We start from the raw sequence: 16,229 nt of genomic DNA, 5'->3' as shown, positions 1-16,229 counted from the left end.
TTTTTAATTTTAACCAGTTACAAGGTAGGGTGAGTCAGTCCAGTCCCAAAGCTCAATGAGTTGAGTTTCTTGCTGTTCTTACTGGGAACTTTGTCCCAGAGAACAGTCATAGTGGAAGAGAGGTTTTGCCTAGCTGCCATGAAGTGGGTTGGAGAAGTGAAGGAAAAAGCATGCCAATTGATTGGGAGGGAGAACAGATTTGATGAGCCAGCCAACAGATGAGTATGGGGGATCGGTGACTTAAAATATTCCAGAGAGAGTGTGGAGGGGAGGAAGAGAGGTATGAGTTGAAGAAATACAATAATATAGTCAGAATTTCTTATGCATCATAGATGCTATTAATGTCCATGTTCCTTTTGTGCTAAAACATACATTTACTTATTAGGGACTGTTGCATATAGAAAATCCCAAACTTGAATCCATACCATTTTATTAAGGCACTAGAAGGTCATCTGTCGTAGAATTATAGACATGGGGTCAGAAGGGACCTTGTAAATCTTCAAGTCTGACCCGCTGCCTGGGCAGGAGAAAAACTGGGCTCAAATGACTCCAGCCAGGTAGGCATCAAGCCTCTTCTTAAAAGACCCCCAGGGTAGGAGCCAGCACCACTTCCCTTGGAAGTGTCCAATAAGATATGTCATTTATGTTGCTTTCTTTTATACTGAATATGAAACCTACAATTAGGTATAATTAAAGTAATCTCAGGTCTGAGATCACCCATTCCAGTTATCTGATTTTAGCCAAGAAAATCATTGAAGGTGGACAAATGAACTGCTGCCAACAGCACTGGAAGTAAAGCTGTCCAGAGACTGACACATTCATGTTGTGAAAACTTTCAAATTTTATCCTTATTATGATGTAGAATAAAAGCTAGACACTTTGCAACAGTCTGATGAAATAAATGGAATTTTGTTAAAAATTCTGCACCAGGAAAAAACTCTGTTTGGGGGTGCATCCTCATTTCTACCTCATAAAGTATTTGTTATCTGCATATGAATATTTATGTGTATTCTTGTTTTATTTTTTTTCTCAGTTATCCCCCTTCTTGCTGGTTAATCTCTTTCTGATTTGAATGATTTCAAGTGTATTATTTTAACTTCTGGAGATAATTACTGTACACTGACAACTTGACCTTAACTCTGGATTTGTTGACATTCTTCCGTAATAAGTATGCATCTCTATTTTATAGTTAATTGAATTTCTTCCTTACCCTTTCTTCTTGTATAATAGGCAATAGCATTTGTTGCAAAATGAAAGTAAAGCCAATTAAATCTGTCTTTCTGTACTTACAAAAGATTGATTTGTGTACAATCTGACAGTTTATTTAGGGGATTTCAATACAAAACTGCACTGAAATAAAATTCTGCAGTGTTCTGGGAATCCGCTGCAATAGAGAAGCCACTGCCTGCAGAGATGTTGAACCAAATTAAAGTGTGTTCTCATCCCTAGCATCTGCCTCATACATTGATCTCTGGAAAATGCTTGAAAATACCCTAAAGCAGCAGCCTCTTCTTTATTTAAGTGCAAAAGCTTTTGTATCTGCTCTCATTAATACTGTAAACCCACAAGATGCACCATTCAGTAAATGATTTGAACAGAGGCATCTGAAAACCAGGAACAGATTGCAGTTTTCCTGTTTTTGTCTCTCTTGTATTTTTGCTTATTTGTAAACGGTTTAAATCTGAGCTTTTAGAAATAACTTTAAGATTTCTTGCTATAGTAAAAGTGCTCTCAGAGGGGGAAAAAATAAAGCAGATGTATGTGAATACTGAAACAAATACTCATGAATCCCCACATGGCGGACATCTGTGACCTTTCTTAGACTTCTAGGAGCATTCATGGTACTGATATTTGTATTTACGAAAGGTTCAAAGAAAGCAAAAGTCGTGCATGGTTTTGGGTGTATAAGAATTTGCCTAAAAGTATGTTCTGGGAGTATATAAGCTGTCAGCATGAAATCTCCTTATTTTCCTCCTCCTTAATAAAGGCTTCATTCACTCAGCTAAGAAAGCAAAAACAATAGCATGTAGCATACAACTGCATACTGCCCAAATTATCAAAAATATAACTAAAGCAGTAGTAACGAAATAGGCATGAGGCTGAAATATGTTTAAATAAGACATTTTCACACATGAACAATACATCATGTTGCAACAGTTACATAACTTTTAAAAAGGTAAGACCAGGAAAAAAAGCAACATTCGTTAAAGAAATATTTCCTCTTGTTTGCTTCTAAACAGTTGGATGCCAATCAGCAATAAATAAAGAACACAACAAAAAAACTCCCTAGAGATGAGGGTAAGAGAGGATGGCCTTCTAGAGGAACATGATAGAAAATGATTACCAATTGCCACAGAAGATTATATCATGGAGCTGTGCAAATAATCAGCTTATCATTTTGTGGCTGAACTTTAAAAACAAAACAACAACCAAAAACAACAGAAAAAATCCCAAAACACATAGAATCCAAGTGTAAATGTTTAGCATTTTTTTTGGCAAAGTGAAATGTATTTGTTTAATGTTACCATTAAAAGCAAAGGGCTGGATTCAGGAGAGGCACCGCCTGTAAAACAAAGGAAGAGATGCTGCTGCCTCTGCCCTTCTCTGTTGCATCCTGCAGGCCATGTGCCCCTGCTGTTCTGCCCGAGCTCTGCCTCCTTCAGTGCATGAAATTGTAATTAGAGCAGGGACTGGGGTTTGGATGCCTCACCCTCCCAGGTAAATGCCCTGGTTGCTACCTTCGAGTCATTCTGAATCTCCCTCTAGACTGATGAATAGTCAAGTATTTTATATGTTCAAAGTGGAACAACTTCAATGAGAGACTGTGACAATTTTTTTTAACCCCTCTGCCTTAGGTTTTCTTTTCTCCTTTTTTTCTTTTTATAAACATATTTCAAAAGTAACACTTACCTGGCAGAGGCTTTGTGAAAATAAATTAATGTTTTTAAAACATTTACAATAAGAAAACCTCTACGGATGCAAAGTAAGAATAGAAAGGAAACCAGGGTTTCAAGGTGGAAACAGAAGAAACAATTGGAAGTTGGAGATCAGAAAAAAAATCATAGAAAGAACATAATAAATGAGAGGATTAGAAGAACATGGTGGTGCTTCAAAATGAGGCTGCTATTATGCATTTAATTAAGAATTAGTAAAATAGGATTTTAATGTACAAAAACTAAGCACAGTAGAATCTCACTAATTTGCACTTTAATAATTTGCAAATGTTATAATCCATGAAAAGAAAAAAAAAAAGGTGCCTTCTCCCTGCTTGCCAGCAATGATTTAGCCGCCGAGAGGTTGTAGCGAGGTCTCTGTTTCCTGTGCAACATACACTCAGAGTTAGATATTATTAGTAAATACTTAAAGACAGGATTGCAGTTGATAAAGGCCATTCCGGGATGTATTATCATCGTATTCTTATTGCTCACTTAGGAACTGCTGCAGTTCTGACTGCAATCCCTGGACAGAGCTCCTCTTTATTCAGAGGGAATCAGACTATTTTGCTGGTTCATAAAATTCAGTGACTCCCAGGCAAGTAAAGAAGTCTAAATGTGCCTGAATCCAGAGGCTCGCTAACATGGGTGAAGCTGCTTAGGGACAGTTCTGGCTCTTCTCTTGAGTAGGTCTAGTCGTGATGGGTAATTATTCATCAGCACAGACAGTCCTGTCACAAAGTCCAGCAGGAGGTCACTTCTGTCATTCTTGGGGTTGACTGTGCATGTCACTGTAGCCTGAGGTACTAATGATTGGTTGTTTTAGATTACTTTTCCCTGAGCTGCCTTTTTCTAGGGCGAATCTCAATTTATAACTTCCTCTCTATATTTTGATCTCTCTGGGTGATTTCCTTGTCCTTCCTGGTGTGTACAATATATCCCAAGATAGTATGATTTAATGGCTTGTTTACTCTTCTTCCAGCTTATTTACAGGCTTTAAAGTAGGACCTAATGTCAACCTGTATCTTGCCCTACTTGGATGCTGAATTAGCATTTGTCTGTGGCAGTTCTTTAAAAGCTTTTTAGTTTATTTGATTTTTGGTTTGCGTTAAATATTTTCAGTGTTCTCCTGGGGCATGTCTACGTATGCAAGGCCGCCCCATGCTGAGAGATGTCATGGTTGCTCTGCATGTCCTGCCTCCTGAAGTGGAAGCAGTATAGCTGTATTTATTCAGCACTTTGCACAGACCAGTACGTGTTCACTTCTTGGTCCATACTCAACCCTGCAGTAATGCAACTAAACCACTTCCAGACTGGGAGCAAGTATGACGTGTCTCTCTGCCGTGTTGTCAGTCCTCCGTACGGACAAAAGCCTTGGAAGGGGCTTTTTACAGAATGTAGTAACTGTGTTATGAAAGCCCAGAGACATAATAAATCTATCGTGTCTGCTTCATTAATTCATTTTGTAATTAGATCAGTGAAGCGAGTTGATCAGCATAATTTGTATTTATAAAACCACAATATTTACTGAACTAGGTTTCATCATCACTAATGTCTTTTAATATTTCTTTTCTCTTAACTTTGGTTTTATTATTTTTAGGGCTGTCAAACAATTAAAAAAAATGTGATTGCGATTAGTTGTATGATTAAAAAAGTTAGTCGCAATTAATTCCTATTTTAATTGCACAACTAAAAACTCAAAATTATGTGCAGAAAAACTCTGCAAAATCATGCAGGTACTTTGTATGGTTGGGGGTGGAGGTGGGGTGTATGTGCATGGGGAGGAATTTGTGAATGTGTGGGGGATTATGGGTATATTTGTGGGGTTTGGAGCTCAGGGTGGGGAGGGGGGAGGGATTCCCACATGCCCTGGCAGGATGCAAGGTACCGTAGGTCAGGAGTGAGGGGCAGCAGCAGGGCTGGGGTGGGGGGCTGTGGATTGGGAGTGAGGGACAGATGCACACAGAAACAGCGCACTGCCAGTAAGTATGGAGGAGAAGAGGGCAAGGGGATAGGGAAGGAGCTGGGGGGCAGATCGAAGCCCCCACAGTGAGGGAGGGAGTGGGACAGGTGCAGGGATGAATGGGGCCCCAAGGCTGGGGGAGGTCGTGGCATAAAGCTGTGGGCTGCTCCTCCAAGGGCATGGTGGGGCACGGCTCCCTTCTGCTGAGTGGAGGCGGGCTGCGGGCTGGGGCTCTGTGCTTTGCTGCCTTTGCCCCAGAAGCCACGTGCTGCACATGCTGCACATGCCCTGCCCACCTAGCCGTGGGAGGCACAACATGATATCATGCAGCTCCCAGGAGCCTCATTCCCCCCCTGCCCTGCTCCCTCCCCCATCATGGGGGCCTCGATCTGTCCCCCGACCCCTTCAGACTTACCTACAGGGCACTGCTCTACATGCTGCCAGGCTCTAGTCTTGTCCGCGTGCCTATCTGTGCCTATGTGTCCCCTCCACCTTTCCTGCTGCACCTGCCCAGAGCCCATGCCCTGGCTGTCCTGTTTTCCTCTGGATTGCCACTGCTGCCCCGCTGGGTGGCAGTGACTGTGGTGGAGTGGAGCCTGGATGCAGGCTTCAAAACCACGTGCATGATTAAGGTGTTAAAAAAAATTAATGCAAAAACCAATTAATGCATTAATCATGAATGTTAACACCAATGAATTGACACCCTGATTATTTTTCACTAAGCTGAGTTAGATTGCACATGGTTTTCAGACCCAGTTTTGACCACTTCATGCACATTGCTTACCAAAGTGATTTAGGACATCTTGAGTGTCACACCTATCCTGAGGCATAGGTCTGTTTTTCTTCAACTAGAGTACACATGCAAAAATAGCAAAATGATACCAAAATGTTAATGGAAAGAGATAATAGTTCTAGGGAAAGTATTTTTTTGGCATTATTTTGCAACATTGCACTTTTGTGCAATTGAATTAAGCCTCTTGATGAACTTGTTCTCTTCAGGCTCTGGTGGCCTTTATCTAAGCATCAGAAAGAAATTCCTGTTTTTATGAAGAAAGCTTAATACTGCTTCTTCCTAGGAGTATCTTTCATTAGTTGCAGGCTCAGAGTTTCTGTTGAGCAGTCATCGATATCTGTCCTTTCCTTCCTGCTTTGTGCATTCCCTGTGTATACATTTTGAATTGTATAGGCATAGAGATAGCATTTAGGGATTTTTAAGATGCGATATTAAATCTGTTTCTGAATGGGCTTGTCAAACCTAAATAAATCAGGATACTCAGAATGAAGCTATCCCAGGCTCGTATCAACCCAAATTCTCAGGCTACCAGTATATAAAACTGTCTAATCAGTTACGCATCAAACCCTCGGACAGACCGCTAGCACCAAATACTATCATCTGTTATCTACCAGGTGATTGCAGCTCTTTTGTCTTCAGAAGTCAGTTGTCTATGCATAGCCAAGGGCAAAAATATGACCCACTCGTATTTGTCATCCTTCTGGGTTTATTTTTTCTTTTTACTTTTTTTAATCAAACATACTTATCTGTAGGTTTCCTTCTTAAGCTAAAAGGCCCATGGCATGCAAGAGGAGCTGGCATTTGCATTGTGATTCCAATTAAACTGAAATTAGCATGAGCTTATGCTCAGTAGCTGATGTTTAATGTATGTGAAGCGAAATGGTACTTTGATAAACTGACTCCAAGGACTGTTATGACATTCCTTGTCTGCATCCTACAACGTGATTAAACAACTGTAACACTGCATGAGTTGGTTTTATCTTGTACTGTCCTTTTCTGGTGCTGTTGAACTAAGTGGACTTTTTTTTTTTTTTTAGAAGAAATCTGCTTTAAACAAACTTAAACCTGAGATCTATGTTAAGCAAGGATCAAAATAGCAATGTTTGAAATGGTTATTTGTAAAGTATCTTTCCATTTTTATCAGGCCTTTTTTTTTTTTTTTATTTCATCTTTAAGCGAGGGGGGTCCTAGGAATGGATCTGAATCAAAAGCTTAGAGCTGAATTTCCCCCGAGATTTTGGAGTGGTTTGGCTTCTAATCCAAAATTTGTGATTGTTTCCTCTTCAGTGCCCTGTTGGGCACCATAATAATCTTTAACTATAACCATTAAGTGATATTTAAAGCAATATGGAGTTAATTTTTTTTAACTGTTTGTTAAAGACTTAAACTGTATGTGTGGGACCTTTCCTGTCATGTGGGATTTGTCTAGTGGGAGCTCAGCCGCCAGGAGAGTTGCACTGAGATCTTCTTCCCATGTCATAAACCGGAGGTGACCAATTTGCAGCACAAGTGGCATGGGTACTCTCTACTCTCTGTGTTGCACACTGCAGAAGGGGCAAGGAACAGAAAGCCGAGCAGCAGACCAGACAGGGGAATGGGATTAGTGGTGCTTGGGGAGGAGGAGTGCAAGGGTTAATTTGTGCAGTGCATCGCAGAACAGAGTAGATAACATTGGTTTTGAACCCAGCAAGATGGTTGATGTTTTTTAACAGGGCCACTTTGTTTGTATACATTCATTTTGGAGTTTTAAAACTGCAGGAAAATGGACCAGTACAAAGAATTGCTATACTAGGGCTTGTACCGATGCAGCTGCAGAATTTTGAATAGTAGCTACTGTTGTTGGTTGCTCCACTTGAGCTACGTTGGATCTAAGTTTTCAGAAGGCCTAATAGCCACATCTTCACTGGGTGGTAAAAAAAGAGCTGCGAGTGGTTAACGCCCCTGAATACTGGGACAGAGGTTGCTTAAATTAAATTTAAAGCATCCAAAATCAGTGACCCTGAAAAGCATCTTTGAAAAACTGGCGGAGTAGCTGATTGGATTAATTGGGCACAGAACTCATGAGGAGTGTGTGGTCATTCGTTAGAGTATGTCCCTCTCAGTCCCTGAAGGAATTGGGAATGTGAGGTTTTCAGCTGAGCTCTGTCAGTGATTTACTGTGTGACACAAAAAGTTAATTCAGCTTTACATTGTAGCTGGCCATTTATAAAACGTGGCTTCCCCCCCCTTCCATAGAGATGCGTGAGGAAGTTAATATCAAAGGCCATTTGTTTATAAAGTGGGGATACTTCTTCCTTGCCTCCTAGGGCGGTTGGGAGGGTTGATGCATATAAAGAGTTTTGAGATCCTGCAGTATAGTTTCAATGTAAGCCCCACATCTGGTCATTAAATACCAGGACACAGCTAGCCTGAGGCTGTTATTGCTTAAGTTAAGATACATTTGAAGATTTTTCTACTTTATGAAAGGTGCTTTTCTCTCTCTCATTCAGCAAAAAGCCACAAAAACCAACAAGAAACCTTTTGAGTATCTCTGCTTTGTACTAGGAAATTAGCAATCAGGAGGCTGCAGTGAAAACAACTTATAAATAAAGAAATCAGAAGAGGTGTTTAAGATTAAAGGCTAGGTGCAGACATTTGGGGAGGATAGTGGGAGGTTAGATCATATTAAAAATGGCCACTTGATTTAGCTTAGTTCCCAGGTGCGGACCTTACATTAGCTAGGTGGATCTAAGTGCAAACTGTAAAGCAGTTCAGGACAGTTAGATCAGTCAAAAAGTGGCGGACCCAATCTAAATTAACACTACCTCTGAAGTACCCCTAACTTCAATAGGGTTGGCCATTTTTAGACTAACTGTCCTGAACTTCTGTACAGCTCCTGGCGCAGGCCCAGCGCCCTGGCGCAGACCCAGCACTGGGAAAGCCCAACTGCTGACCCCAGTCCTGGGGCTATGCTTTTCCTACTGCCACCCTGGCACTGTTAGTCCCCTGGCTCCTTACCCCCACCCGTAGATTGACAGTACAGCTCCCCACCCACAGACCATCCAGCCCGCCCCCTCCCGAGCTCGCCAAAACCCCCATTCCACAAACTGGTCCTGGTGCTGGTTTTACTGGTGTTCATCATGGGGAGCTGACTGAAGTAAACGGGGGTGGGGGAGTTGGTTCACTATGGGGGTTTGTCTGGGCTTGGGGGAAGGGGGCTAAAAATAGCCCCTGGTCCCTGGGAGATAGAGAAAAAAGAGTCCCTAAGGCTTCCCTCATGGACCCTACAACTGCTCCTGATCCTGCCTGGCCCTCCTGAACCACACCAAACCCCTGTGCGACCCCGCTTGCCTCCGATTCCCCCTGCACAGACCCAATCCTCCCTGTAGAGCTGCCTGCCCCCACAATCCCCACCCATAGAGCCTGCTTGTCCCCCAGTCCCCAAGCTCACTAGCTGCCACCCCCCCCCCCCCACAATCCTGACTTACCTTAGATCGGGTGGCCATTTTTTACTTGATCTAACTTCCCGAATGTCTACACAAACCCAAAAAATGCACCTCACAAAATAAGGGATTCGGGCATCATGACTAACAGATTTTCCCAGTTTTATCCAGTATCTTTTTTTTCCCTACCCCAGAGATTCAAGTGGACTTTTATTGCTTATCCCAGATTATAATTTAACTTTTATGTCTTGATTTTTAAAAAAAATCTCTGTACCTGCCAACAGCTTGTCTGCAGTTGTTAAGGTCTTTTTCAGTCTTATTTTTTAAAACTGTAATTAAACTGTGTGAGTTCACCAGTAACACACTGTAATCTAAGGCTTCTGTTTCTGTTGCTGCTTCTTTTATTTCCAAGAAATGAGCTTGAAATAACTTATTTCAGCAAGTTAATGGGTACATGAAAATGCCTGGTTCTTGTCGCCAATTTTGAATTGCAAATAATTAAAAAAGCAAAAATGTGGGTGATGCCAAGGATTAAGCAAAGACTGGTGGACACATCAGCATAAACAGTGTAGTCTTCCTTGCATGCAGTCTAAGGAAGCAGTATTTAATGTCATAAAGTCAGAATGATTGATCCAATATAATTTGATTTTAATTTCAACTTCTATTGATTTTTTTTCAGCTATGCCTTAAATGGGCCAATTATGAAAATGTTTATTGCTTTTTATTGGCTCACATCCCTAAAATGAAAGCATTTTTCCCTTTTCATAGAGATGTGTGAGGTAGCTAATATCAAAGGCAGTTCAGGCATCCTCTAGAAGCATGACTTGAGGGCTGTTGCTGAGCTTATTACAATATGCAAATAACATCTTTAGTCCTGGTGAAACTAGCTATTTGGGACTTGTTGTGGGTACTGACTTTGCAACATGCCCTCCTTTATCCTGGATATTCTTCTTTATGCAAGCTGAAAGCTCATTTTAGTTCTGGAATTTTCTTCCCTTTGTTGCTGCTCCTAGTTGTAGCATGTTTCCTAAATGCAGTGTGTGTTGTGAAGGTGCATTGCATTTTCTGCTGTACCAGGCACAATCAGAATATCCCTAGGTGTTAAGCATTGTGCCTGAAGGGGAGCTAATGAATCAAATCTCTGTTTAATATCTCAAGATAGGCGATGCAGAGACTTCAGAAAGCCTCTGGATGTTTCTAGGTCACTAAATCCATATTTTCAAATCCTAGGATCAACTTAATCTTTGGTAAAACTATATACCCAATAGCAGGAACCCGTTTCATAAAATTCATATAATATGTGAATAATATAATACATTCTTTGATTTCTATTGGAGAAAATGGAAGTGTTATCCATTAGTGATAGGCAGATTGCAAAGGTTCTGCTTGCATATTTACCAAAAGTTACTCAGTTTGAGACTTAAATTTTATATCTAACCAAATTAGGCTGTCATAAGATTCAAGCTGATTTAGTCTGGGTTAATGTTACTGTGCCAGCATTATCATTTTTTATTAATATTAGTTATGTTTATTTCTGTTGTGCTTAAGGGACCACTGAAAAATAGGACCCAACTGTTTTAGGCCTTGTACAAACACAGATTAGTAAGCAGTCGTGTCTGCAAGAATTTGCAGCCTGATTACACAGAGTTGGGGCAGCGGTGTAAGACCAGCAGAGACCTGCTGGTGATGGTTACCAACATCATATTAGTGCAATCATTTTTGGGTTGGGTTTATCAAAGCTAAATCAAAATAGTGTGGAAATGTGTAATCATTTTATGACTCCTTCCACGCTGCGGGAAATAATGCTTTATTTTTAGTCTGCATCCACAAATCCTGGACATAGGGACTATCACTTGTTTCAGTGTTTTGTTGTATATCTCCAGTACCAGTACTTTAACACTCAAGATACATCTGCCCTTCTTTTCCTCTGCAAAGTAAAACTCTAATCTTCACAGAAATGATTTTCCCTGCTTTTGTTATTTTATTACCCTCTCTGGACTTTTTGTTTTTTGGGTGAATTGACTGTATTAATCTGAGAATGGCCTATGGTAGCAAGTCCCTTGCCCCTGAACCATTTTTATTGCTCTCTGCTGGACTCTCTCCAACTTGCCCACATCTATTCTGTAGTGGGGGCCTAAAACTGGACACAGTACTCCAGATTTGGCCTCACCAGTGCCGAATAGAGGAGAATAATTAATTTCCTTGATCTGCTGGCAGTGATTCTACTAATACAGCCCAGCATGTTGTTAGCCGTCTTGGTAACAAGGGTACACTGTTGGCTCGTATCCATCTTATTGTCCACTGTAACCCCCAGGTCCTTTTCTGCAGAGCTGCTGCTTAGCAGCACGCTGTACCAGTGCATGGGATTCTTCTGTCCTAAGTGCAAGACTTTGTACTTGTCCTTGTTGAACCTCATGAGATTTCTTTTGGCCCAATCCTGCAATTTGTCTGGGTCACTCTGAATCTTATCCCTACCCTCCAGTGTATCAACTACACCCCCCAGCTTGGTGTCAACCACAAACTTGATGACAGTGTAATCCATCTCATCTTCCAGATCATTAATGAAGAGATTGAACCAGCCCCAGGACTAACCCCTGGGGCACTTCACTTGATATGGGCTGCCGGCTAGACATTGAGCCATTGATTACTACCCATTTAGCCCAACAATCCAGCCAGCCTTCTCTCCACCTTACAGTCTGTTCATCCAACCCATCATCCTCAGCTTGCTTGCAAGAATCCTATAGGAGATGTTATCAAAAACATTGCTAAAGTCAAAGTATATTATATCCACTGCTTTCCTTGCATCCACAGATCCAGTTATCTCATCGTAGAAGGCAATCAGTTTGGTCAGACATGACTTGCCTTTGGTGAAGCCATGTTGACTGTTCCTAATCGCCTTCTTCTCCGAGTGTTTGGAAATGGATTCTATGAGAACCTGCTCCATGATTTTTCTGGGGACTGAGGTGAGGCTAACTGGTCTGTAGTTCCCTGGATCCTCCTTCCCTTTCGTAAAGATGGGCACTATATTTACCCTTTTTCAATCTTCTGGGACCTCCCCCAATCACCATGAGTTTTCAAAGATAATGGCTGACAGCTCTGCAATCACAGCACCCAACTCCCTCAGCACCTTCAGATGAATTGCATCCAGCCCCATGGACTTGTATATGCCCACCTTTTCTAAATACTCCCTAACCTGTTCTTTCACCACTTCACATACTGTTTGCTGTTTTCGTGTGTCCTGTTTTTTTTCAAGTTCTGCACTATACTGCGTCTGTTTAATGTGCATTCTGTTTTGATAGTCCACATCCTGTAATTTAGGTAAGAGTAAAAGAAAAAGTAGACGTTTGGCTATTTTAGGCTCTGCCAGATTGAGAGATGGCTACATCCTAATGCCTGACAGAGCAGCCTAACAACTGCGAACAAGGCCTGGCTGTCTGAGGGATTGTTCCAATACCTGCACATCAGATGGGCATGGAGTGCCCCTACCATGCCTCCTGCACCAGAAGCCATGTGAAGGCTGTTGCAAGAGGTGCTTATGCAGCCACATGCACACACTGTTTTTTCTATATATGATCCAGGTGCTCCTTACCATGTCAGAATTCAGGGCTTCTTTGTGACTCCTATCCAAAGACATAACTCTTTGTTTGAAGAAAAAACCGTATGGCAGTGGTTCTCAACCTTTATGGACTTGAGGAAACACTATTCGAGGGACCCCTCCATAGCTTCTGTGAAATGAGTGGCACCCAATTTCAAAATTTAATTGATATATTTACCTCCTTGCAGAGGGGCTAGGCAGTGGGGGCAGGGGACTGGCCAGGCAGGGACAATCCTGAGCCTGTGCTTGTCTGCTTATCTCCTCACACCTTGCCTATCTCCTCAAACCTTACGGCACCCTTCAAAGGATCGTCTGCACTTTGGTTGTGAATCGCTGCCTTAGGGTGAGTAAGTTGAGATGACTTGCGGAAGTCTGTGGGCTGGTAAAGGCTAGTTAATAGTGCGCAGAATGAGAAGTCAACCTGCTACAAAAATACGCTGCAGATGCTATTGGTGTTTCCTGATTGATGAGCAGTGTCCAGATAAATCAGTCTGTCATAGGAACCAATTTTCCACAAGACAGTATGCTTTGGAGAAGTGTTAAGGCCATTGAAGCTGGGCATAAATTAGTATCTTAAGATACAAGCTGACACTAAGCCCATCGTTTATTGTGAGCATTAGAACCAGGTGAATCCTTGACGACTCAGCATGGTGAGCAGGAGATATAATTGCAGGACTGTCTTCTGCACAAGCCATGCACATAAATCCCTGTTTACCACCATGTAAATGGTGGGTGGAGGTTTATTTTGTGACTGCACACTACTTCTCAGGCACTTTGCAGTTCTTTCAGACATTGAACTGAATAACTTATTCAACTCATTTTTTTTCCAGATTTCCAGGTGAAATTTGAGGTGGTGTCTCCGAATGGACTTTGTGTGATTTGGATTCTTCCTGCTTTAGAGAGCCTCTGTCTCCTTGTGTGATTCTGAGTTCTGTGGCTGCCTTGTGCTACTCAAGCACCATAAAGAAGGTGTATCACTCCACTGAGATGGGCCTGCTTTGCAATAACTTGTCTGCTCAGGTGCAGGAATCTAACTGGAGTCTTACGTAACATGGTGCATTTTAATTTATTATTTTTTTCTCCATATAATTTGCTGTTCTATTCAGTTTAGCCTCCACTGCAAACTCGCTGACCAGCGTTGAGTTCAGTAGGGAAGGAGCTTATTTATTCAGTGCCTGAAGTATGTTAACTACTACATGGACAAGTAATGGTGATAGAGCCCTGTACAGGAGAGCATGTAACCTTGCTGTGATGTAATGTACAGCTAGGGATGGGAGAAGCAGTATGGTCTGGGCACTGAGACACCTGAGTTCCTTTCACAGCTCCACCATTGCCTTGCTGTGGCACCTTGGATGTGTCACTTTACTACTTTGGGTCTCTGTTTTCCTTCCTACAAGGAATTAGACTGTACCTTCTCTGGGGCAAGGCCCATTTCTTTCTTTGTGATGTAGTTGCACAGTTGACCCTTAGTGTCTCTGCCTCCAGTGCAGGGCTCCCTGCCTGCACTAATTGTTCTTCCTTTAAAAGTAAGAAATTAATCGCAGTCAGCCCTGACTCCAGAGGAAGCTTTCAGGACTGCCCATTACTTTAGTCACCATAAACCCAATCACTGCTATAGCAAGGGGGAGGGTGACTGCCTTAGGTGCCAAAGCAAAGGGGCGCCAAGAGGCACTGCCCAGCTGGGGCAGGGTATGGGACAGAGCCGTGAGTAGCTCATTTGGGGGGATGCGGAGAGGGTGGATCCCGCTGCTGCATGCACTCCTAGGCAAGCATGGGGGGGAGGGGTGTCCCCCAGATCTGTGCACAGGGCAAGGGCAGGCTGCTGCAGTGTGCTTTGCCCCAGGCGCCAAACTTCCTTGCCACAGCACTGAACCCAATCTTCCTCTTCCTCAGGAAGGTAGGCTTCTGCTGCCTATAATAATTAACTGAGGAAGCCTGGTGTTTTATGCCAGTAGGTTTTCTGCTGGTATGTGACATGGATCAGTCCTGCACGCTGACTCATCCACAGCAAAGGGGAATGTTGTTCTCTGTGACATACATTATGTAGAGGTGGGGGTAGAATGGCAATGAGGCCTGAGGTCCCGAAAGTTGTCTTCTCATTGTCATATTATTACTGACAAATGTATTTTATATTCCTTCTCAACAGGCCATTATATTTTACAGCTGCAAATAGCTTTCTGACATCCAACACAGTCCGTTCAAAGATGGAGTCTTCCATGTCTTTTTAGGTTTATTAATTCTATTCAAGTCCTTGCAGCAGTGCTTCAAATTCCTGTTTAAAATAAAAGATTGTTTACTGCTTTACCTTGGCCTGTTCTGAAATAGCTCCTCAAAAATTATATCAGGTTTGTGACAAGTTTTTCCTTCTTAAATTATATAAAGATAATTTTATCAGCTCATTTCTCCATATGGTTTTAATATCAACATTTCTTAAGTCCTCAGTGACAGTGACTATCATGAAGACCCCACTTATTAGTCTCCAGTTTCCTAGCTTTTTTCTAGCAAATATATTTGCTTCATTCCTTTGGTATCTCTCTCCCAAATAACATACTGCTTTTCTTCCACCTGTATTTCCTTCATGCTTTAGGATTCTAGATTGTAATAATTTCTGAAGCTTAGTTTGTTCTGTTTATAATTCACAGTGAGAAGACTCACTGTGGTATGTCTGATGTTGCCTTGGTTTATCAATCTCTTCTCCCCCAAGCATGTAATCATATCACCTTGTATGATGATCCTGCAGGACCAGGTAATCAGGCTCAAGAAGGTCAGTATTTTAATGGAAGATTTCTAAGGCGCATCTTGGTGCTGGGGTGGCAATATTGGTGATTCAGTATGAACTGAATAAATGCTCTGGTGTCACTTTGGGATGCAGGATATGTCACCTTTCAGATGGTGGATCAGCAACTTGTGCATAATATAGCATTGCTGTACACTGAAAAGCAGCTGTTTCATTCTACCCTACAGGTGGCTGAATTTCAACAGCAGGTTAAGTGGTCCCCATGTAATCCTGCTACTTTCACAAGAATGTTGTAAGCCCAAGCTAACTAATTGTTAAATTGCTTTCAAATAAAAGTTGAAGATAATTACTGTAAAAGCTAAGAAGAGTTTTGCTTCCACATCTATGATTTCATGTGCAATTCTCTCCCAATAGTATGCATTGTTAATGCCAAAATTACCTCACTCCTCTCTAGGGCTCCATTGGATCTCCTGTCAACCTCTCTCTTTTCACTAGACAGAAAATGCTCTCATTTCCAATTCCTGCGTAAGAAGTTTTCATGTTATTGACAGTCTTAGGTTTCCAAATCCTAACTTTTTAAATATCCTTTGAGCTCTGCACAAAGTCTTTCATAGGAAACTTAGGCTATTTGTAGATATGCTCACCATTTCCTAAACCATGTTAACTGATTCGTGTCACACAGTTCGAATCAAATTTCAGTTTGAATGAAGGGTTAACAGACGATCAAGAGGGTTTGCCGCCTTCTTCCCAAACCAGAAGCCTGCGTGCTTGGGCAGGGCCGGGGGC

At 41.9% G+C, this 16,229-nt stretch overlaps 2 long non-coding RNA genes across 2 annotated transcripts in view; both read left to right on the top strand.

Moving 5' to 3' along the window:
* The window catches only part of LOC149852157 (uncharacterized), a 92,485-nt gene extending 76,791 nt beyond the window's left edge, over positions 1–15,694 (top strand). Inside the window, exons 2-3 of the long non-coding RNA XR_016439342.1 lie at positions 11,923–12,074; positions 13,537–15,694. This is a non-coding gene — a long non-coding RNA (uncharacterized LOC149852157). The remainder of the gene's footprint in view (positions 1–11,922; positions 12,075–13,536) is intronic.
* LOC149852156 (uncharacterized) overlaps positions 1–16,229 on the top strand; it is a 559,043-nt gene that overhangs the window by 374,617 nt on the left and 168,197 nt on the right. The gene's annotated exons all lie outside the window — the stretch shown is intronic.

The sequence above is a fragment of the Crocodylus siamensis genome, chromosome 15, assembly GCF_052110815.1.
Source record: "Crocodylus siamensis isolate JL-2025a chromosome 15, ASM5211081v1, whole genome shotgun sequence".
NCBI lineage: Eukaryota > Metazoa > Chordata > Crocodylia > Crocodylidae > Crocodylus > Crocodylus siamensis.
The sequence above is the reverse complement of the archived record's forward strand: the minus strand, read 5'-3'. Positions and strand labels throughout refer to the sequence as shown.